Source organism: Urocitellus parryii, chromosome 6 (assembly GCF_045843805.1).
Source record: "Urocitellus parryii isolate mUroPar1 chromosome 6, mUroPar1.hap1, whole genome shotgun sequence".
Lineage (NCBI taxonomy): Eukaryota > Metazoa > Chordata > Mammalia > Rodentia > Sciuridae > Urocitellus > Urocitellus parryii.
Window position 1 is genome coordinate 182,734,768 of NC_135536.1, and position 22,638 is coordinate 182,757,405.

Sequence of the window (22,638 nt, forward strand, 5' to 3'; positions counted from 1 at the left end):
CTACTTGTTTCTGAACAAATTTGGAGGCACAATGTTTTGCAAGAGCCACGTTACGTGAAAGCATGATGATGGATGGGAGAAATTCATCAATGTTGGCTAAGAAATTCATCTATGAGGTTAAAGTTTAAAAACTTTAATAAATCAAATCTCAAACTTGGGATTGAAAAAAATGAATGTAAGGGACAGGCTTCTGGCTTCAGGCTGCCCATGTTGTTCTCTCACTTGCTGGGGGGAAGGCCTTTTCCCTGGGGCCTGATTGGTAGTGACTCCTGCAAAGTTTCAGTCCAAAATCCCCTTTTCTTGATTAATGGGATCTTGAGTTCTCCTGAGAACTCAGAACCAAGAAGCACTGCATTTCCCTCCCACAGGCCCTCAGTAGAGCCAAAGGGCTGATTAGGGTTGGCATCCAGGGAGGTGGTCTTTTCTTTTTTTTCTTTTTTTTTTTTTTTTTAGCATCTAGCTTTTATTGGTTGCCTGTTTTCTCAAACCCAGCATTTTAAAAAAGTCACCCGAGGCGGTAGTTTAGTGGGGTAGAATGGGGTAGGACAGAGGTCACTTGGGAGGACTCCAGCATGGCATGATGGGTCCTTCACATGTAGTACCAGGCCAAGAGTCCAGCAGCCAGGGCCACACCAGCAGCCAGAATGAACTGGACTCTGGGCTTCCTCAGCACAGCCATGGCTGACCGGAAGGGGCAGCCGCTGCCCTCCAGGGCACCTTTGTCTTGCTGAGCAGCATAGAAGGGGCATTTAGGTACATCTTCCTTCCCGACGTGCCCAGGGAGCCCATCCTCCAGGGTCTCTCAGGCCAAAGCAGAGCCAGCCTGGTCCAGTTCACTGAAGGCCTTGTACTCAAAGGCCATGTTGGCCTCCTCTACAATCCTCTCTTTGGTCTTCAAATTCAGGTCCAGGGCATTCATCCCGGACCAGTAGGACTGTTTGAACTGCTGGGCATTGTCCACATGCTCAAACAGGTAGAACTGGGTCCCTTCCCCTGTGCTGGGGAGTTTCAGTGCCGGCTGGGCCACCTTCTTCAGCACCTGGCCTCCTGAGAGGTCCCCCATGTAGCGGGTGTATGCATGGGCCACCCGCAGCTCTGGCTCATTCCGCCCTATATAGTGGATCCACTCTACATACTTCTGGGCAGCCTCAGAGCACTTCACCAGCTCCTCCCAGTTTTCACCAAAGAAGTACTCCACGTCCTTGGTCAGAGCCTCCTTCCAGTGCAGCTCCGTGGGGAAGTACAAGTGGGCAAAGGCTGGGTGGTCCTTGTGGCGGTCCATTTCCTCCCCAAGGGCTAAGTATGTGAAGTAAAGTGCAGTTGTAGCCAGCTTACATAGCTCCTTCTTAATGTTGCCTTTCAAGAAATCCTTGACAAACTGGGTGTTTTCTGCCCGGTCATGTGCTTCCTTGGTCCCTGGGTGTGTGCTTCTTTGGTTCCTTCCTTGTGGAGCTCAGAGAGGTCAGCCATTCTGGTATGGTTTTCCTTTTCTGGGGCCACAGAGTTCTTTTTCTCAGATTCATCTACTCCCTCAGAGGCCTCCACTTCTGCTGACATGGTTGCTGAGCGGTTCTTGATGCCCTGACAATGGTTCTGCCGCGGGTCTACTCGCCCTGAGCGTCCGCTCCTCAGCTCGCCTGCCAGCTACTCCCAGGGAGGTGGTCTTTAACCAGCATCCCCACATCACCCCCATCAGGACCTTCCTACAACATGGGAGGCTGTGTGGTGTCAGGATCATGGAGCTGGGCAGAACCAGACGGTCCTCAGCTAAACTGGTGCTGCCTTTAGAAGGAAGTATGGAAAGGTTCCTATTTTAAAATAAGCCTCCTGGGTGAAATCATAAGGTCAAGGCACTGGGGCTTATTAAAGGGTGAACTGCTCATGGACATTTCTCTTTCTCCACTCAAGGGGACAGAGGATGGGTAATACGAACCCTCCAGAGCCAGGCAACAGCGGCTGTCCTTTTTTCCTCCATGGATGGAAAGTATTCTGTGACTCAGAGAAACAGCCAGAGACCAAAGGACTGCTTGAAGCTGGGCAGCACATGGCGAGGGCTGCTTTGAATTAAGGTTCTTTCTGTTTGATTGCAGTGGCTGAGGCCAGCTTCCAAGAATCCTGTCCCTAGCTTCTTAGAGGGGACTCTTGCTCTTGGTGGGGTTTGCACATGTCTTATTTTTAGCACATCTGTCTCTATGAATTTTCAAAGGTGGGATTCATTTGTTTTTTGAAGGAAATGGGCTATGATTTTGCTAGATGGACCAGCTAGCCAGCCTGGGTGTGCTGGCTATTACCTGGGGATTCACTCACATCCCCAAACTATTTTGCATATGGCTCTCTCCTGCTCTGGGCTCTTTAAGTCTAATCTATAGATTGTACAACAGGGCTTCACTTGGCTTCTGCTTTGTTATGGCCAATGAGAGAAGAACAGAGGGCTTGAAGGGAGAGATCTGGGTACTTTTTCCCATTTCCTCTCTCCCAGCAAAGGTGCTGTGTCTGGCTGCAACTGTGCCTTCCCATGTCCACTGCTTGATGGGTGACCCCACCTCTCTTGTGTCCATTCTCACTGGGCTTAGCTATTACCATACCTGTACCCTCCCTGTTTCTTCGGGCCTGCCATGGTAAGAGTCTAGTTCTTGTTAGATTCTGGGTGTCTTCCCATCCTTTCTACCTCTTTTTTTTTAAATGTAAGTTGAAATTCTTATAACATACAATTAACCATTTTAAAGAGTATGATTCAGTGGCATTTGACACATTCACAATTTTGTGCAACACACAACAGACAACTTTATCATACCAGAAGAATATCCCTGAAGACCATCAATTAAACACTCACTTCTCAACCTCTGCTACAACCTCTGGCACCCATGAATCTGCTTTCCATCTTTGTAGATTTGCCTATTTTGGGTATTTCATATAAAAGGAATCTATCATATGTGACCTTTGGAGTCTGGCTTCTTTAACTTAGTACAATGTTTTTGAGGTTCATCCAAGTGGTAGCATGTATTAACACTTCATTCATTTTTATGTTCCATTGTATTGATACACCACAGTCTTCTTAATTCTAAACTCTGTAGGCTGGTGGTTCTCAAAATGTGGTCTTTAGACCAGCAGCAATAGCATCCTCTGGGAATGTGCTGGAAATGCAAATTCCCAGGTGCACTCACTCCATCAAACTCTGGAGAGTGACACCTAGCAATCTGGTTTTTAATGGGCTCCTTAAGCAGGGTTCTGATGTCTGCTCAACTATGAGGTCTACTGTCTTTTGACTATGGTCTCCTCATTTGAAGAATCTGGGATGAATTTATTTCATCTTTGGACCCTAATTAATACATCTCCAGCTGGGACCATGGCATCTGTTGCTTGTGGGTTTGGTTGTGGGTACATCCTGAGCAGGCCAGTGGGATCTCAACAACCTTAGTTCTAGAAGTAGATATAAAGCGCATGATCTAAACATCATTCCCCAGTGGGACAATGTTCTAGAAGTCCGGAGTGAAACTTGCCATATAGCACATCATTTATTAGCTGCCTTCCCTTTCCTATTGACCCCTCCACTCCATAAGTGGTGCTTTCCATAGCCACTCCTCATTCTCCAGGCCCCAAGCCTCCTGAATAAACTACTTGAACTTGAATCCTTATCTCAGGATCATCTTCTGGAGGATCTCAACTTAATTAGCCATCCTAAAAGATGGCCGGGATAGATACAAGTAAGAGATTTTTGGACTTAGATCACTGTTATGCTATTACAGCTTTGACCCCATCAAAGACGAAGATTGCCTTGGGAGTAATGTAGGTTAACAGTGGACTTTGTTCCTATTAAATAACACTCTGCTTCCAGTTACTTGGTGCCCCTGCTTGGGATGTGTGTCTAACTTTGCTTGTTCTAGGTTGCTACCATAGTAACAAGAGTAATTAACCTTAATTTCTTGTCTCTCTGCCTTTCTCTTTCTCTGGGTATCACCACTCTTCTCCCCCCTATTCCAGTTCATTCTGGATTTGCTTTGAAGTATTTCAGGGAAACAGCCAGAACTCCTGTCTACATTCATCTGTACACTGATAACATCTTTCCCCTGTTTTTTCAGGTGCATTTTCTTTTTCTTTTTTTGGTGATAAAGCACATGCATGTTAGAGTAGAGACATTTAAACAGGGTTTGGCAATTAGAAAACACAGAAGTGACATCAACTGGGCCAGTGTTTGGTCCCCCTTTGTCAACTCAGAACATCTGTTTGGCCAACGGGGGCACCTTAGTTTATTGCTGTCATTAGGAGCTGTCAGTCAGAGGAACTGAAACCTGCGTTTCCCACTGAGGTGTTGAATATTAATAACTTACACTTCCTATCAAGGGCTCAGTTCTAATTCACATTTTTTTTTTTTTTTAAAGAAGAAGTTCTCAGTTTCTGTTCATAGTACGTACTGGATTCTGGAAGTCATGTAAAAGGCAAAAGACTGATCCATTTGGAAAGACATTTCTCACCAAAAAGAAATAGAAATGATAAATGTAGCAGGTTCTTGTGATACTCAGTGCCATATCCCATCAGCCTATTTGATTTCAAAACCTTACGGGTGGACAGTTTTGTATAACTTAGTGTCCCACATCAAGGTTGTGCTTTGACATATCTTTTTGTTGTTTTCCCAAAGATTCATAAGTCTTTTCATCCTTGATAGGCACAACTAAGAAATCAGCACCCCAGATACCATTCTCAAGCAATAGGTTATTGAATTCTTCAGACTTTTTGTGCTCCAGTTCGACAATTTTGATACATACTCTAAGTAGCTCCTTGAGGGCCCCCAAAGGAGTTGAGTATTATTAGGATGTATTGGCTCACAGGATTATGGAGGCTGAGAAGTCCTATAATCTGCCATCTGCAAGCAGGAAGCTCAGGAAAGCTGGTAATATAGATCTAGTCCATGCCCTTAGGCCGGAGAATAGGGAGACCAATGATATAGACCCTGGTCTGAGTCTAATGGCCCAAGAAACAGGAATGCTGATGTCCAACAGCAAGAAAGTATGGATGAAGTAGGGAAGAGCAAATTTTCCCTTTGTCCTTTTTTGTTCTATCTGGGACCTCAACAGATTTGATGATGCCCACACACAATGGTGAGAGCAGATTTTTCTATACTTAGCCTACTGATTCAAATGCTCCTGTTTTCCCAGAACAGCTTCACAGACATACCAAGAAATACAGCTACCTGGGCTTCCCTTAGCCCAGTCAAGTTGACACACAAAATCAACCATCACAGACATGATTCCTATTATAGAGAAATTTGAAGTCTCGTGGGGATTGATGAACACAGAAAAAGATAAATTAAGTATACCCTGACAAGTTCATGGAAATAGAGTAATTAAGACAGGTTGGGGTGATGGGCATATTTTGGGCAGAGAGCCCAGACTGCAGCACATAAGTTGTGGTAAACATCATTGGAGACTAGATCTGAAAGTTTATAAGAGTTAGATGCAAAGGAGAAAGAGGAACTGCCTGTTGTTCATAGGATTTTTAGCATCTTAGGACCTTGGAGGTTAGTCTGTCCAACCTTCACTTGTGGTTTGGCTCTTCTCTAAAGAATCCTTGCAAGGGAATCATCCTCTCTCTGGCTAGCTATCGTTACGTCTTGTGATTTTATGCCCCTGACTGGGATGCACAGTGAGGTGGGAACGCTTCCTGGAGGACTGCAGTTTTACCGAAGCTTTTCTGTTTCTTCCATCACTAAGCAGCCTTCACATGAGGTCTGGCACTTTGCAAATTCCTCTCCAAATTAACACCCACCTCCTTTTGTTAGCCGTTCATCAAATGTCATTTTGCAATCCTGTCGATTCTTCCTTCTAAATAGCGCTTGAATCTGATCTCTTCCCTTCACCTTGATAATCAATTAACATAGAAAATAAGACAGAGAGCCATGTGGCCATTCATATCAGTAAAAATAGAGCTATTTTACCTCCCTTTTCACTGGCCTAGACAACTGCAGCAGTCTCCTAGCTGGTCTCCCTTTCACCCTTCCCACTTAAGTCTCACTGTTAGCTGAGAGATCCTCCCAAGATGAAAGTATGACCAGGCCATTTCCCTGTTTAATGGCATCCAACAGATTATCAATGATCTTCACATAAAGGACACACATGCTTATCAAGCCCCTAAGGTGTGTCCCTCCCTTTCCCGTCACAGTTCTTGGTGCTGGCGTGCGAGCTGTGTAGAAAGGGAGGGACACTGTAGAAAGGGTCCCAGGTCTTCATGTAGACGGGTCCCTCCTCCCGGAATGTGTTCCTCTGATCTGGATGTTGAGAGCCACAGCCAAAGGGGCCCCAGCAAACTTCCAGCTGCCAGCAAACTTCTAGCTGCCAGCTGATGATTGGCTCACAGCGGCCCCAGCAACATCTAGCTGATTGGTTCCTCTGCGGTGATGTTCACTGGGCTGTTTCCCTGCCCTTTCAGATCATGGAGCTGCTCATTGGGGGACTTCTTTGGCTCCGCCCACGCGACCCAGCCAATGGCCTTAAGAGCAGGAGGATTGTGGGAGGTGGTGAGGCTTGTGTGGGGGAGAGGCTTGGGGAAGCCGGTGGTGGCAGTTGGGCTCTGAGGGTTTTTCCTGAGGAGCTGTTTTGTTTGGCGTTTGTAGTTCTAAGAATAAAGTTAGTTTCTTTTGACAAGTGGCTCCTGAATTGTGCCCAGCCAGACTGTGGCACTGGGTAAGTTCTGCTCACTTCTCAGGTCTGAGTTTAGGAGTAACTTCCTCTGACAAGCCTTCACTGAAGGACATAGAGTCACCTCTATGGGATGGGTCGGTGGTAGAGATTATTCACCTTGCCCTCCCCTCCCCCACTTCCTTCCTTCCTCCTTCCTCCTTCCTTCCTCTTATAAATAAATAGTGTATACAGTAAATGGGGCCCATTTTAAGTATACAGACATTTGAGTAATGTTATAAAACCTCTCCAGCATCCCAAAGGCTTCCATACATATATATAAATTTCTCAGAAGTAACTTCTACTCTGACTTCTATTACTATAGATCATTGTTGCCTGCTTTTGAACTTCATATAATGGAACCACGCAGTACTCCCTTTTAGTATTTGGCTCCTGGCACCCATCTATGTTGGTGAATGTGGCAGCAGCTCATTCCTTTTTCTTCCCTGTGTGCCATTTCACTGTACGATGAACTCTATGAATATAACCATAATTTTCAAAAGCTTTATTTGATTCTTAATTGACACATAGTTCTAGTGTTCAATAATAATTTTTTAATCCATTCTGCTCTTAAGATAAACTTCAGTTGCTTTTGTCTATTATGAATATTTCTGTCAAGGACATTAGTTTACTTGTCTTTTGCAGAACATATGCATTTTTATTATACTGTGAGATTTTATTATTTTTTTTTCCCAAAAGATTTGCTGCCTCGTCTTTCTGGGATCTTTCTCAATGGATCTCTCCTTGCAGAAGGATTTTCATTTCCACCCAACTGCTGTAAGGCTGGCCTTGTGACTTGCTTTGTGTAGTAAAATATGGTAGAAAGAATGCATACTATCTCTGATCAGAGGCTCCAAGAATCATTGTTTGGTTCTGCCATTGTGTTTTTCCTCTAACATGTGATCAGCTTAGAGGATGTTCTGTTCTGGGTCCTAGACTAAAGAGAATGTGGAGTAGAGACACAGAAGACTTGGTTATAAGCAATTGGAATTTGGGGATTGTTTGTTACCACAGCAAAACATTGTCTAAGTTGACTGATATAATGCTTTTCCTTGTTCTTCCACAACACCTTCTAATTCCCTGTCATGAAATGGCACAAATTCCAACAAAGCATTGTTTAACTTTCTCCCTACCATACCCCAACTTGGGTGGATACTCTATGTTTTTGATCATTGTTGTAGAGCCAGAAAACACCAAGTTTTGAAGCAAGCATCCGAGTACTTTGATGTACAAATAATAGGTTTTTAGTACATGTTTATTAATTTTTAACGTTTTGTTGATAGAAAACTCAGTTCTCCTAGATGTGTTCCCCATGGTAGATGGCCCAGAAAGCAGCACCATTTCCCTGTCTTTAACTTTGGACAATTTGATTTTAATGTATATTGGTGTAAGTCTCTTTGGATTCATCTTGTTCTGTGTCCTTTGTGTGGAGAACCATTTCCAAGTATAGGCTGATTAGTAAAGAGAAGGTAGCTCTAATCTCCTTTCCTGTGGACACACTACTGCTAATGAGGTGGCTCAAGGTGACTTTAGCCTATTTTGTAGTGACTTTCTACCATTCACCCATGTTGAATTTAATGTGACTAGAATTTTTTCTTTTTTCTTTTTAAAAATTCTTTTTTAGTTGTAGATGGACACAATATCTTTATTTATTTATGTATTTTTATGTGGTGCTGAGAATTGAACCTAGTGCCTCACAGCTGTGAGGCAAGTGCTCTACCACTGAGCTGCAACCCCAGCCCCTCTGGAACTTCCTTTTGGGGACTGCTGCTAAGCCAGTTTCCTCATCCTGGACTGGTACCCTGGTGAACTTACTTATCATCACACTCCCAATAGCCCACTCTCTCACCTTTCCCTGGAGTCGGAGTTTACTGGTTTATTCATTTATTGTAACCGTGCCTTCCTCACTGTTTCTCATTTCCCATATCTGATTGTTCTATCTCACCCTGTCCTCCAGCAACACCAAATTACTCTATTTCAAATCTTATCACAGGCCTCTGTTCACTTCTGATTGACATGGGCATTTATCAGTTTCCATCAAATTGAACTCCATTGTGCTGAAGTAAAAAGGTGCCAGAGGAAGAAATGGCCTAGTCAAAAATGGGCAGTTGCAATTTTAAGCAAATGCCATTATAACTTTCAATTTAGGAATTACGCTTGAAGATTCTGTATTTTCTTGTTGATTTGAAGATGTTCTTTATATATTCTGTGCATTAACTCTTAGCTTGTTGTATGCGTCATAAACAGTTTCAGCTTTCCTCATTTGTCTTGTCATTTTGTTTAGAGTATCTTTGTTTTATACAGAAAGTTTTAATTTTGTCAATCACTCTTTTATGGTTTGTGCTTTTTAATCTCTTGTTTAAGCAATCCTTCCCAATTGTGATTTACAGAGTGTACATTTTCTTCTAAAATTATTTTTCACGTTTATATCTCTAATTCATCACATTTTCAATTATATGTGGCTTCAGTTACTATAGCTGAAGAATATCTTTCCTATCTTTTAAGGTAAATCTCTCCTGCTTGTTTTTCTTTTTCAGAATAGTCTCAGTTATACTTGAATTTTTGCTTTTATATGTGAATTTTGGAATTAGCACGAGTTGCATGAAAATTCAATTTGGATTTTGATTGGAATCATATGGAATTTAAAAATTAATGTGTAGAGGATTTGTGTCCTTGCTATAAATCTCCCGTTCTACGCACAGTATAATTTAACATTTATACAGGTCTTCAAAAGTGTTTGAATAATGTTTGTAATTTTCTTCATAAAGTCTCATGCTTCTTAACTTGTAGATTTATTTCTGGTTGTCATATTTTTTTGATTAATATGAATAGTTTTAAAAATTCTCCATACATGTTCTACACTTGATCTTAGCCAAAAGGCTGAGAAGCGATTCCAAACATTTTCTAATTGGCTATATTTGGTACATAAAAATAACTGCGGGGATTTTTCAAATGTTGAACTTAAATCACGTAATTCAACTAAAGTATCTCATTTGTTCTAATAGTTTTCACATTCCCTGGGATTCCAGGGTAGCAATCATATTCCAGGCAAATAATGACAATTTTTCCTTTTAATTTTGCAGTCCTTAGTTCCACATATTCCATTTCCCCCTATTGAACTGGTGAGGATCTTTAAGAGAACAGAAGGGGCAATAATGCATTTGTGTGTTATTTCTAATTTTAATAGAAATTGTCTTGAAGTTTAACCACAAAATACAGATGGTCCTCAATTTATGAGGGTTTGACTTGTGATTTTTAAAAAAATTTTTCTTTTTGATGGTGCAAAAGCAGTATGTACAGTAGTGACTGTACTTTGAATTTTGAAGGGTGACCTTTTCCTGGGCTAGAGATAGGTGCTTATAATATGCTGGGCAGTGGCAGTGAGCCACAGTTCCCAGTCAGCCATGTTGAACTTCTGCAGTTGGCTGTGTTGCCCTGTCGTGGTGTTCACTAAGTTAGTACACTTTTAACTTAGAACACTTTCAACTTAGATGGGTTCTTCTGAATGTAACCCATCACAAGTCAAGGAGAAAAAAATAAAACAAACAAGAAGACACTGCAGTATGTTTATTATAGCTTTTTTAAAATTAATTTTTATTTGTTTTAATTAGTTACACAAGACAGTAGAAGGCATTTGTGAACTTTGATATATGATACACAGGTGGGATATAATTTCTAATTTTTCTGAGTGTACATGTTGTAGAATCATATTGGTCATGCAGTCACATATATACATAAAGTACAAAGGTCTGTTTCATTGTACTCTCTTTCTTATTCCCACATCCCATTCCCTCCCCTCCCTTCACTTCCCTCTACCTAATCTAAGGTAACACTGTTCTTCTTTTTCTTTTAATTTTAATTTTTTAATTTGTTCTAATTAGTTACACATGACAGTACAATGATCTTGACATATCATACATTTGAATCAGATGGGGTATAATTTCTCATTTTTCTGAGTGTACAGGTTGCAGAATCACATTGGTCATGCAGTCACATATATACCCACAGCAATAATAATATCTATTTTATTCTGCTGTCCTTCCATTCCCCCCTTCCCCTCCCCTCCCCTACCCTCCCATCATTTCTCTCTACCCAATCTAATGTGACCCACTTTTTTTCCCCCTCACATTAACGATGAGGGTCTCTTTCCATCTTCCATATAATTTCCTTCTCCCTCCCTTTCCCTCCCACCTCTCTTCCCTATTTAGTGGTAATCTTCTTCTCATGCTCTTCCTCCCTACCCCATTTTGAATCACCCCCCTTATATCAGAGAAGACATTCGGCATTTGTTTTTTAGGGATTGGCTAGATTACTTACCATAATCTGCTCTAATACCATAAATTTCCCTACAAATGCCATGATCTTGTTATTTTTTTTAGTGCTGAGTAATATTCCATTGTGTATAAATGCCACATTTTTTTTTTTTTATCCATTCACCATTGAAGGGCATCTAGGTTGGTTCCACAGTCTAACTATTGTGAACTGTGCTGCTATAAACATTGATGTGGCCATGTCCCTGTAGGATGCTGTTTTTAGGTCTTTTGGTAATAGTCCGAGAAGAGGAATAGCTGGGTCAAATGGTGGTTCCATTTCCAGCTTTCCAAGGAATCTCCATACTGCTTTCCACATTGGCTGCACCAATTTTCAATCCGACCAGCAATGTACAAGTGTACCTTTTTCCCCACATCCTCGCCAACATTTATTGTTGCCTGTATTCTTGATGATTGCTGACTGGAGTGAGATGAAATCTTAGAGTAGTTTTGATTTGCATTTCTCTAATTGCTAGAGATGTTGAACACTTTTTTATATATTTGTTGATCAGTTGTATTTCTTCTTCTGTGAAGTGTCTGTTCAGATCCTTAGCCCACTTATTGATTGGGTTATTTGTTTTTCTGGTATTAAGTTTTTTGAGTTCTTTATATATTCTAGAGATTAATGCTTTAAGGGAGGTGCATGTGGTAAATATTTTCTCCCATTTTGTAGGGTCTCTCCTCATGTTATTGATTGTTTCCTTTGCTGAAAAGAAGCTTTTTAAATTTGAATCCATCCCATTTATTGATTTTTGATTTACTTGTTGTGCTTTAGGAGTCTTGTTAAGGAAGTCAGATCCTAGGTCAACATGGTGAAGATTTGGGCTTATTTTTTTCTTCTATTAGGCGCAGGGTCTCTGTTCTAGTGCCTAAGTCTTTGATCTACTTTTGGTTGACTTTTGTGCAGAATGAGAGAGGTTTAATTTAATTTTGCTACATATGGATTTCCAGTTTTGCCAGTACCATTTGTTGAATAGGCTATCTTTTCTCTAGTGAATGTTTTTGGCACCCTTACCTAGTATGAGATAACAGTATTTATGGGGGTTTATCTCTGTGTCCTCTATTCTGTATTGGTCTACAAGTCAATTTTGGTGCCAGCACCAAAATGCTGCTTTTGTTACTTTTTTGTTATATAAAGAACTGTAGTATAGTTTAAGATCTGGTATTATGATGTCTCTTGCTTCACTTTTCTTGCTAATGATTGCTTTAGCTCTTCTAGGTCTCTTATTTTTCCAAATAAATTTCATGATTGCTTTTTCTGTATCTATGAATAATGTCATTGGTATTTTAATAGGAATTGCATTAAATCTGTATAACGCTTTTGGTAATATGGCCATTTTGACAATATTAATTCTGCCTATTCAGGAGCATGGGAGTTCTTTCCATCTTCTGAAGTTTTCTTCAATTTCTTTCTTTAATGGTCTGTAGTTTTCACTGTAGAGGTCTTTTACCTCTTTTGTTAGATTGATTCTTGATTCCCAGGTGTGTGTGTGTGTGTGTGTGTGTGTGTGTGTGTGTGTGTGTATTGAGGCCATTGTGAATGGAGTAGCTTTTCTAATTTCTCTTTCAGTGGATTCTTTGCTGATGTATAGGAATGTGTTTGACTTATGGGTGTTGATTTTATATCCTTCTACTTTGTTGAATTCATTTATCAGTTCTAGAAGTTTTCTGGTGGGATTTTTTTGGATCTGCTAGATATAGAATCATGTTGTCATTAAATAGTGATAGCTTGAGTTCTGCTTTACCTATTTGTATCCCTTTAATTTCTTTCTTCTGTCTAATTGCTCTGGCTAGAGTTTTAAAGATGATGTTCAAGAGAAGTGGTGAAAGAGGATATACTTTTCTTGTTCCAGTTTTTAGAGGGAATGCTTTCAATTTTTCTCCATTTAGAATGAAGCTGGCCCTGGGTTTAGCATATATAGCTTTTACAATGTTGAGATATATTCCTGCTATCCCTAGTGTTTCTAGTGTTTTGAACATGAATGTGTGCTGTATTTTGTCAAATGCTTTTTCTGTATCTATTGAGATGATTGTATGATTCTTGTTTTTGTCTATTAATATGATGCATTATGTTTATTGATTTCCGTATGTTGAACCAACCCTGTATCCCTGGGATGAACCTCACTTGATTGTGGTGCACTATCTTTTTAGTATGCTTTTGTATGCAATTTACCAGAATTTTATTGAGAATTTTTGCATCTGTGTGTATCCCCTGATGATGTTGGTCTGAAGTTTCCTTTCTTTGATGTGTCTTTGTCTGGTTTTGTTATCCAGGTGATATTTGCCTCATAGAATGAGTTTGGAAGGGTTCCCTCCTTTTCTAATTCATGGAATACTTTGAGGAGTGTTGGTGTTAATTCTTCTTTGAAAGTCTTGTGGAACTCCGCTGACAATCCATCTGATCCTGGGTTTTTCTTGATTGGTAGGCTTTTGATGGCATTTTCCATTTCATTTCTTGAAATTCATCTGTTTTAATCGTGCATGACCTCTTCATTCAGTTTGGGTAGGTCATATGTCTCTAGAAATTTGTAGATGTCTTTTATATTTTCTATTTTACTGGAATATAAATTTTCAAAATAGTTTCTAATTATCTTTTGTAGTTCAGAACATGTCTGTTGTGGAATTTCCTTCTTCATTTTATATTTTAGTAATTTGAGTTTTTTCTCTCTTTCTCTTCATTAGCATGGCCAGGGGTTTATCACCTTTATTTATTGTTTCAAAGAACCAACTTTTTTATTATAGCTTTTTATATATTTTTTAAATTAAACCTTTTATTATTATTTAAGATGCATTTTTAGGTTAAAAACCCAGTTTCTTTTTTTTTAAATTTTTATTGGTTGTTCACAACATTACAAAGCTCTTGACATATCATATTTCATACATTAGATTGAAGTGGGTTATGAACTCCCAATTTTACCCCAAATGCAGATTGCAGAATCACGTCGGTTACACATCCACAATTTTACATAATGCCCAATTAGTAATTGTTGTATTCTGTAACCTATCCTATCCCCTACTATCCCCCCTCCCCTCCCCTCCCATCTTCTCTCTCTACCCCATCTACTGTAATTCATTTCTCTCCTTGTTTATTTTCCCATTCCCCTCTCAACCTCTTATATGTAATTTTGTATAACAATGAGGGTCTCCCTTCATTTCCATGCAATTTCCCTTTTCTCTCCCTTTCCCTCCCATCTCATGTCTCTGTTTAATGTTAATCTTTTCTTCCTGCTCTTCCTCCCTCTCTGTTCATAGTTGCTCTCATTATATCAAAGAAGACATTTGGTATTTGTTTTTTAGGGATTGACTAGCTTCACTAAGCATAATCTGCTCTAGTGCCATCCATTTCCCTGCAAATTCTATGATTTTGTCATTTTTTATTGCTGCATAGTACTCCATTGTGTATAGATGCCACATTTTTTTTTTATTGGTCGTTCATAACATTACATAGTTCTTAATACATCATATTACACGGTTGATTCACGTGGATTATGAACTCCCGCTTTTACCCCGTATACAAATTGCTGTATCACATCAGTTTCCCTTCCATTGATTGACATATTGCCTTTCTAGTGTCTGATGTATTCTGCTGTCTGTCCTATTCTCTACTATCCCCCCTCCCCTCCCCTCCCCTCCCCTCCCCTTTTCTCTCTCTACCCCTTCTACTGTAAATCATTACTTCCATTTGTATTATCTTGTCTTGCCCCTCCTTTCCTCTTATATGTCATTTTGTATAACCCTGAGGATCGCTTTCCATTTCCATGCAATTTCCCTTCTCACTCCCTTTCCCTCCCACCTCTCATCCCTGTTTAATGTAAATCTTCTTCTCAAGCTCTTCGTCCCTACCCTGTCCTTGTTTACTCCCCTTATATCAAAGGAGTCATTTGGTATTTGTTTTTTAAAGATTGACTAGCTTCACTTAGCATAATCTGCTCTAATGCCATCCATTTCCCTCCAAATTCTATGATTTTGTCATTTTTTAATGCAGAGTAATACTCCATAGTGTATAAATGCCACATTTTTTTATCCATTCATCTATTGAAGGGCATCTAGGCTGGTTCCACAGTCTTGCTATCGTGAATTGAGCTGCTATGAACATCGATGTAGCAGTGTCCCTGTAGCATGCTCTTGTTAGGGCTTTAGGGAATAGACCGAGAAGGGGAATAGCTGGGTCAAATGGTGGTTCCATTCCCAGCTTTCCAAGAAATCTCCATACTGCTTTCCAAATTGGCTGCACCAATTTGCAGTCCCACCAGATGCCACATTTTTTTTATCCATTCATCTATTGAAGGGCATCTGGGTTGGTTCCACAGTCTTGCTATTGTGAATTGTGCTGCTATGAACATCAATGTGGCAGCATCCCTGTAGCATGCTCTTTTAAGGTCTTCAGGGAATAGTCCGAGAAGGGCAATAGCAGGGTCAAATGGTGGTTCCATTCCCAGCTTTCCCAGGAATCTCCAAACTGCTTTCCAAATTGGCCACACCAATTTGCAGTCCCACCAGCAATGTACAACTGTACCCTTTTCCCCACATCCTCGCCAGCACTTGTTGTTGTTTGACTTCCTAATGGCTGCCAATCTTACTGGAGTGAGATGGTATCTTAGGGTGGTTTTGATTTGCGTTTCTCTGACTGCTAGAGATGGTGAGCATTTTTTCATGTACTTGTTGATTGATTGTATGTCCTCCTCTGAGAAGTGTCTGTTCAGGTCCTTGGCCCATTTGTTGATTGGGTTATTTGTTGTCTTATTGTCTAATTTTTTGAGTTCTTTGTATACTCTGGATATTAGGGCTCTATCTGAAGTGTGAGGAGTAAAAATTTGTTCCCAGGATGTAGGCTCCCTATTTACCTCTCTTATTGTTTCTCTTGCTGAGAAAAAACTTTTTAGTTTAAGTAAGTCCCATTTGTTGATTCTTGTTGTTAACTCTTGTGCTATGGGTGTCCTATTAAGGAATTTGGAGCCTGACCCCACAATATGTAGATCGGAGCCAACTTTTTCTTCTATCAGACGCAGAGTCTCTGATTTGATATCAAGCTCCTTGATCCATTTTGAGTTAACTTTTGTGCATGGTGAGAGAAAGGGATTCAGTTTCATTTTGTTGCATATGGATTTCCAGTTTTCCCAACACCATTTGTTGAGGATGCTATCTTTCCTCCATTGCATGCTTTTAGCCCCTTTATCAAATATAAGATAGTTGTAACTTTGTGGATTAGTCTCTGTGTCCTCTATTCTATACCACTGGTCCACCTGCCTGTTTTGGTACCAGTACCATGCTGTTTTTGTTACTATTGCTCTGTAATATAGTTTGAAATCTGGTATCGCTATACCGCCTGATTCACACTTCCTGCTTAGAATTGCTTTTGCTATTCTGGGTCTTTTATTTTTCCATATGAATTTCATGATTGCTTTATCTATTTCTACAAGAAATGCCATTGGGATTTTGATTGGCATTGCATTAAACCTATAGAGAACTTTTGGTAATATTGCCATTTTGATAATGTTAGTTCTGCCTATCCATGAACAGGGTATATTTTTCCATCTTCTAAGATCTTCTTCTACTTCTCTCTTTAGGGTTCTGTAGTTTTCATTGTATAAATCTTTCACCTCTTTTGTTAGGTTGATTCCCAAGTATTTTATTTTTTTGGAGGATATTGTGAATGGAGTGTTTTTCCTCATTTCCATTTCAGAAGTTTTGTCGCTGATATACAGAAATGCCTTTGATTTATGCATGTTGATTTTATATCCTGCCACTTTGCTGAATTCATTTATTAGTTCTAGTAGTTTCTTTGTAGACCCTTTTGGGTTTTCTAGGTATAGAATCATGTCATCTGCAAATAGTGATAATTTAAGTTCTTCTTTTCCTATTTTTATGCCTTTAATTTCTTTCGTCTGTCTAATTGCTCTGGCCAGTGTTTCGAGAACTATATTGAACAGAAGTGGTGATAGAGGGCATCCCTGTCTTGTTCCAGATCTTAGAGGGAATGCCTTCAATTTTTCTCCATTCAGAATGATGCTAGCCTGAGGCTTAGCATAAATTGCTTTTACAATGTTGAGGTATGTTCCTGTTATCCCTAGTTTTTCAAGAGTTTTGAACATAAAGGGATGCTGTACTTTGTCGAATGCTTTTTCCGCATCTATCGAGATGATCATATGGTTCTTATTTTTAAGTCTATTGATGTGGTGAATAACATTTATTGATTTCTGTATATTGAACCAAACTTGCATACCAGGGATGAATCCTACTTGATCATGGTGCACAATTTTTTTGATGTGTTTTTGTATTCGATTTGCCAGAATTTTATTGAGGATTTTTGCATCTAGGTTCATTAGAGATATTGGTCTGTAGTTTTCTTTCTTTGAGGTGTCTTTGTCTGGTTTCGGAATCAGGGTGATGTTGGCCTCATAGAATGAATTTGGAAGAGCTCCCTCTTTTTCTATTTCCTGAAATAACTTGAAAAGTATTGGTATTAATTCTTCTTTAAAGGTTTTGTAAAATTCTGCTGTATACCCATCCGGTCCTGGGCTTTTCTTGGTTGGTAGTCTTTTGATGGCTTCTTCAATTTCATCCATTGATGTTGGTCTGTTCAAATTGTGTGTATCCTCCTGACTCAGTCTGGGCAAATCATAAGACTTAAGAAATTTATCGATGTCTTCACTATCTTCTATTTTATTGGAATATAGGTTTTCAAAATAATTTCTAATTGTCTTCTGTATTTCTGTAGCATCTGTTGTGATATTGCCTTTTTCATCCCGTATGTTAGTAATTTGAGTTCTCTGTCTTCTTCTCTTCGTTAGCATGGCTAAAGGTCTGTCGATCTTATTTATTTATTTTTTTAATTTGCTAAGATTGTAGAAATGGTTGTTGGATTTCATTGAATTTTTTTTTTGCGACTATTGAGATAATATTATATTATTACATTTTAACATGCCAATATGGCACACCATCATTGGTAAATTTTCTACGTTTTGGTCATTGTTTTGTAAATTCCTGGCGTAAGTTTTATTTGGCTGTACTTTATTATTTTTAAAAAATTGGATTCAAGGGATTATTTTATTTAGGATATTTATATTGATATTTATAAATGAAATCGGTCTGCATTTTTTCTTGAACTATCTGTGAAAGACCATATTATTGTTCATAATTATTTGATGGCCTTCCCTGCAAGAGGACAATGCATTCTCAGTGTGGCACATACTGCTTCCCTGCAGCTGTCCTTTATACCCTTTGTCAAATCTGACCATAAGACACACTTGAAACAAGGGTGTGGAAATCACTCTAGCCAATCCTAAACCGAGGTTTTAAGAGCCATTACAATTATTGTCTGCCGCAACAGTGGACATGTTCCACAGAGGGCAATATGGCTATGCCGGGACAACTAGCAACTGCTACCACGGTCTACTGCTTGGTACCTGAATGTGGAACAGAACTGCGTTTGGGACACAGCCTCAGCTGACCTGTAGCCTGTGAATAAGGTCTAATTTTTTTTTTTATTTTACAAAAAAAACTAAGTAATTATTCATATCTGTTCTAAGAATAAAGGGTAATATAGCCTCATAAAATGGGCTGCTACCTTTTTCTTTCCTCTTCTGTGAAAAAAAATTTACATGTAAAAGAAATAGTCTGTTCCTTGAATGTTTAGCAAAATTTGATTGTAAAACTGTCCAGGCTTCTGTAAATAGAGAAGAATTTTGACAAATTATTCAATTTTAAAAAACTCAATATGTTGACATATTTAGGTTTACTACTTTTTTTTTCTTGTGTCAATTTTGGTAATTTATATTTTTGTAGAAAAATTCTCCTTGTAATTATGTTTTATGTCAACATAAAGTTGTTTGGAACAATTTCTACTAATTAAAGAACAAACTTTTTCTGTATTTTAATTATGCTCTAATTAGAATATTATTTGTTCCTTATCCCATTCTCTTGATAAAAATTTAAAAATAAGTTTGTCTACATAATTAGTGCTTTTAGAGAACCTGATTATTCTTTGTCAAAAATTCTTGTCAAGTTTTTTTTTTCCCAAAACTTCTTGTCAAAACTTCATTTAGTAATTTATGCTTAGTAATTTATGTCCTGATTTTTATTTTTCCTTTCTACTCTTGGGAATTTTCTCTCTAGCTTTAAGGGTAAATGTATAGTTTCTTTATTCTCAATATTTCTTAGCATTAGCATTATAGGGTTGGCTGCAGGTAGTCGTTATTTTTCTCATACTTATGCTCCAGACAGCATGAGGAAGAAGGAGATAAGAAGAGCTTCCCTTCCGTGAAGAGATGACCTGGAAGCTACGCCCATCACATCTGTTCATGTCCCACTGGCAAGAACTCAGTCCCTAGCCACACAAGACAGTAGCATTTTAGTTTCTATTTAGAAAGGGCAAATGTCCAGCTAAAAAGTAAGGGTTCTCTTTTTAATGGAAAATAGAAAAGACAATGGATCTTGAGGGCAACTAGCATCTCTCTGCCACAGTAGACCCCTTTGGTACCTAAATACCCATGCACACCCATCTTCCCAGCCATCCCTACACCCAAACAGATAGCGCTAAAATTCCTTGTAGTTATTGAATCTGTTTCAAAGTTTAAGATCTGCTGATGTTAGACACAGCCCTCTCCAGCAGGTGTAGATGTGGCTCCCTGTGATGCAGGGACTTAAAATGTAAAAGGTAAGTTATCTGCCTGTTAAATACCCAATACCCAAGGATGACACAGGGGCAGGAAAGCCTTAGAAACATTTTGTAGAGGGGCTTGAAGCACCTCAGCCAGGGCTGACGAGTGACCAAACCCCACTGCCACGCAGCAGCCTCTGACTCTCTCTTGGAAGAACTCTTTAGTCCATGGTCCTTGGGGAGCCTGGTGTCACCTTTTTGTATGTTCTTTCTTGTCTGTGATGCTTCCTGGCCACACCCAAGGTGGGTCCTGCAGAGCAGTTTCTACTGGTGGACAGAAAACCTTGCTGATCCAGGTCAAGTCGGCTCTTGGTCAAGCATCATCAGGCAGCTCTTTTGTTTAGAAATAGATTTTGGTGCCTGAGAATTTTGTGTTACTCTTTAAAATTCACCTTCTGCCTCACTCATTACCCTGTCTCTCAACTGGGTGGCAGCTAACTTGTTGCACCTGAAGCAAAGACTTAGGTGGGAAAGGCAATTCCATTAATTACATTTTTTCCCCCCAAGATTGGCTCCAATTTTCTGGCAAACATCTTCTAAAAGAAGGTGTTGATAAAATCTTGGGGCCATGGCATTATCTCATGCCAAGCCTGGAAAGACAGAGCTATCACTCTTAATAGCTACATTTTTTTTTTTTTTTTTTTTTAGAGAGAGAGAGAGAGAGAGAGAGAGAGAGAGAGAGAGAGAGAGAGAATGCCGCAGTCTTGGCTGGGCACTGAATCACGAGCCACCACACACCTTGTAGATTCAAACAAGAGAGAAGTGAGAAATTTTTTTAATATTTATTTTTTAGTTTTCGGTAGACATGACATCTTTATTTTATTTTTATGTGGTGCTGACGATCGAACCCAGCGCCACGCGCATGCCAGGCAAGCGTGTTACCACTTGACCACATCCCCAGCCCCTTAATAGCTACATTTAAAAAAAATTACTTATTCATTTTTGTATTACAATTCTTAATACACCATTATACCATAATTTATCATATCTCTGATTATATACAAGGTATGTTGACACTAAATTCACATCTTCATACATGTCTTTTGTATAATGATAAGGGTCTCCTTTCACCATCCACGCTATTCCCCTTCTCCCTCCCTTTCCCTCCCACCCCTATTCCCTATCTAGAGGTAATCTTCCTCCCTTGCTCTCCCTCCCAATTTTGAGTCACCCCCCTTATATCAGAGAAGACATTTGGCATTTGTTTTTGTTTTTTTTTGAGATTGGCTAACTTTGCTTAGTTCAATCTTCTCTAATGCCATCCATTTCCCTGCAAATGCCATGATCTTATTCTTTTTTATTGCTGAGTAATATTCCATTGTGTGTAAATGCCACATTTTTAAAATCCATTCATTCACTGAAGGACATCTAGGTTGGCTCCACAGTTTAGCTATTGTGAATTGTGCTGCTATAAACATTGATGTGGCTGTGTCCCTATAATATGCTGTTTTTAGGTCCTTTGGGTATAGTCCAAGAAGAGGAATAGCTGGGTCAAATGGTGGTTCCATTCCCAGTTTTCCACACTGGAATCTCCATACTGCTTTCCAAATTGGTTGCACCAATTTGCAGTCCCACCAGCAGTGTATGTGTTTACCTTTCTCCCCGCATCCTCACCAGCACTTGTTGTTTGTCTTCATAATGGCTGCCACTCTTACTAAAATGAGATGGTATCTTAGAGTAGTTTTAATTTGCATTTCTCTGATTGTTAATAGCTACATTTTAAGAGTATAGAAGCAATTGGTCTTTTCAACCCTGAAAAGTACCAAATGAACAGACTCCTGGTCAACTTAGATTGTAAACTGCAGGCAGAGTGTGATTTAGCACGGTACTTCTTTCCATCTCTGTTAGTACCTGGCTAGCTTTTAAATATTTTTTAAAACTTAGTTTTTTAATGGATAAGTAAAATGTATATTTGTGGTACCACATATGTTCACATTATGGAATGGCTACACCAAGACAATTAACATATACATAACATGTAATTTTTTTGTTTGGTGAGAATATTTAAAATCTACTCTATTAGCCATTTTCATTAATACAATACACTGTTGTTAACTATATTCACGATGTAGATCTCTTAAACTTATTCCTTTTGCCTGAAATTTTGTACCCTTTGGCTACCATCTCCCCAATCCCTCTCTGCAATACCAATCTCTGGTAACCACCATTCTGCTATAATAATACAGTGAGTTCTGCTTTTTAAGGTTCCAAATATAAACAAGATTATGCTTTATTTGTCTTTGTGTGCATGACTCCTATCTCTTAACGCAATGCCCCCAAGATCTTGAATCTATATCTCTTTAGAATGTTGCTGAAAGCTAAAAGCAGCAGCAATACAGACCAATGTTCTCTGTGTATTATATGCACATATTCTCCCTGCACTTGATCCTTGGTGAACATGTGTTCTGTCGTCCCAGGTAGAATGCTATGGTTTTGCCACATTTCATTACTGTCTAACAAGGTTACTAACTTTCCAACCTGCAATAGCTGAGTCCACACTGCCTGTAACCCAAATGATATTCCAATGGCACATATCTGTTTGTCTGTTATGTTCAGTCTCCATTTTAAGGTATCAAATTTAGGTGTGTCTGTGTTTAACAGAAATAGTGAATTTAACCAGATACACGTTTATTTCTCAAGAACAATTCTAGAGGTAGGTAGTTCAAGCCTAACTACAAGGAGGATCTGCTCTAAGAAATCCTTAGAGGCTCACTCAGCACCTTTCTGTATTTTTGCTGCACTGTCTTGAAGGTATTGCCGTTGTCCTTATGTCTCGATGCCCCATTGATCCTGGTGTGCCTGGGATTTTCTTGGTTTAGCACTGCAAACCCATGTCTTGACAGATTCTTCAGTGTAGGACAAACTGGGATGGTGGTCATTATGTTGTTCCCTTCCTCCACAGGGTGTACTACAATTTGATTCAAATGCGAATCACCCAGAGTTAGCATCAGATTCCCCACATTAAGGGCTCAGTCTTCTACCACACTGCCTCCACTTC

The 22,638-nt window shown here is 39.5% G+C and overlaps 2 pseudogenes; both read right to left on the reverse strand.

Annotated features, from left to right (window-relative positions):
• Positions 1-517: 517 nt before the first annotated feature.
• Positions 518-1,557, reverse strand: LOC113178960 (heme oxygenase 2 pseudogene; annotated as a pseudogene).
• Positions 1,558-9,478: 7,921 nt separating this feature from the next.
• Positions 9,479-9,563, reverse strand: LOC113179014 (U2 spliceosomal RNA; annotated as a pseudogene).
• Positions 9,564-22,638: the final 13,075 nt, after the last annotated feature.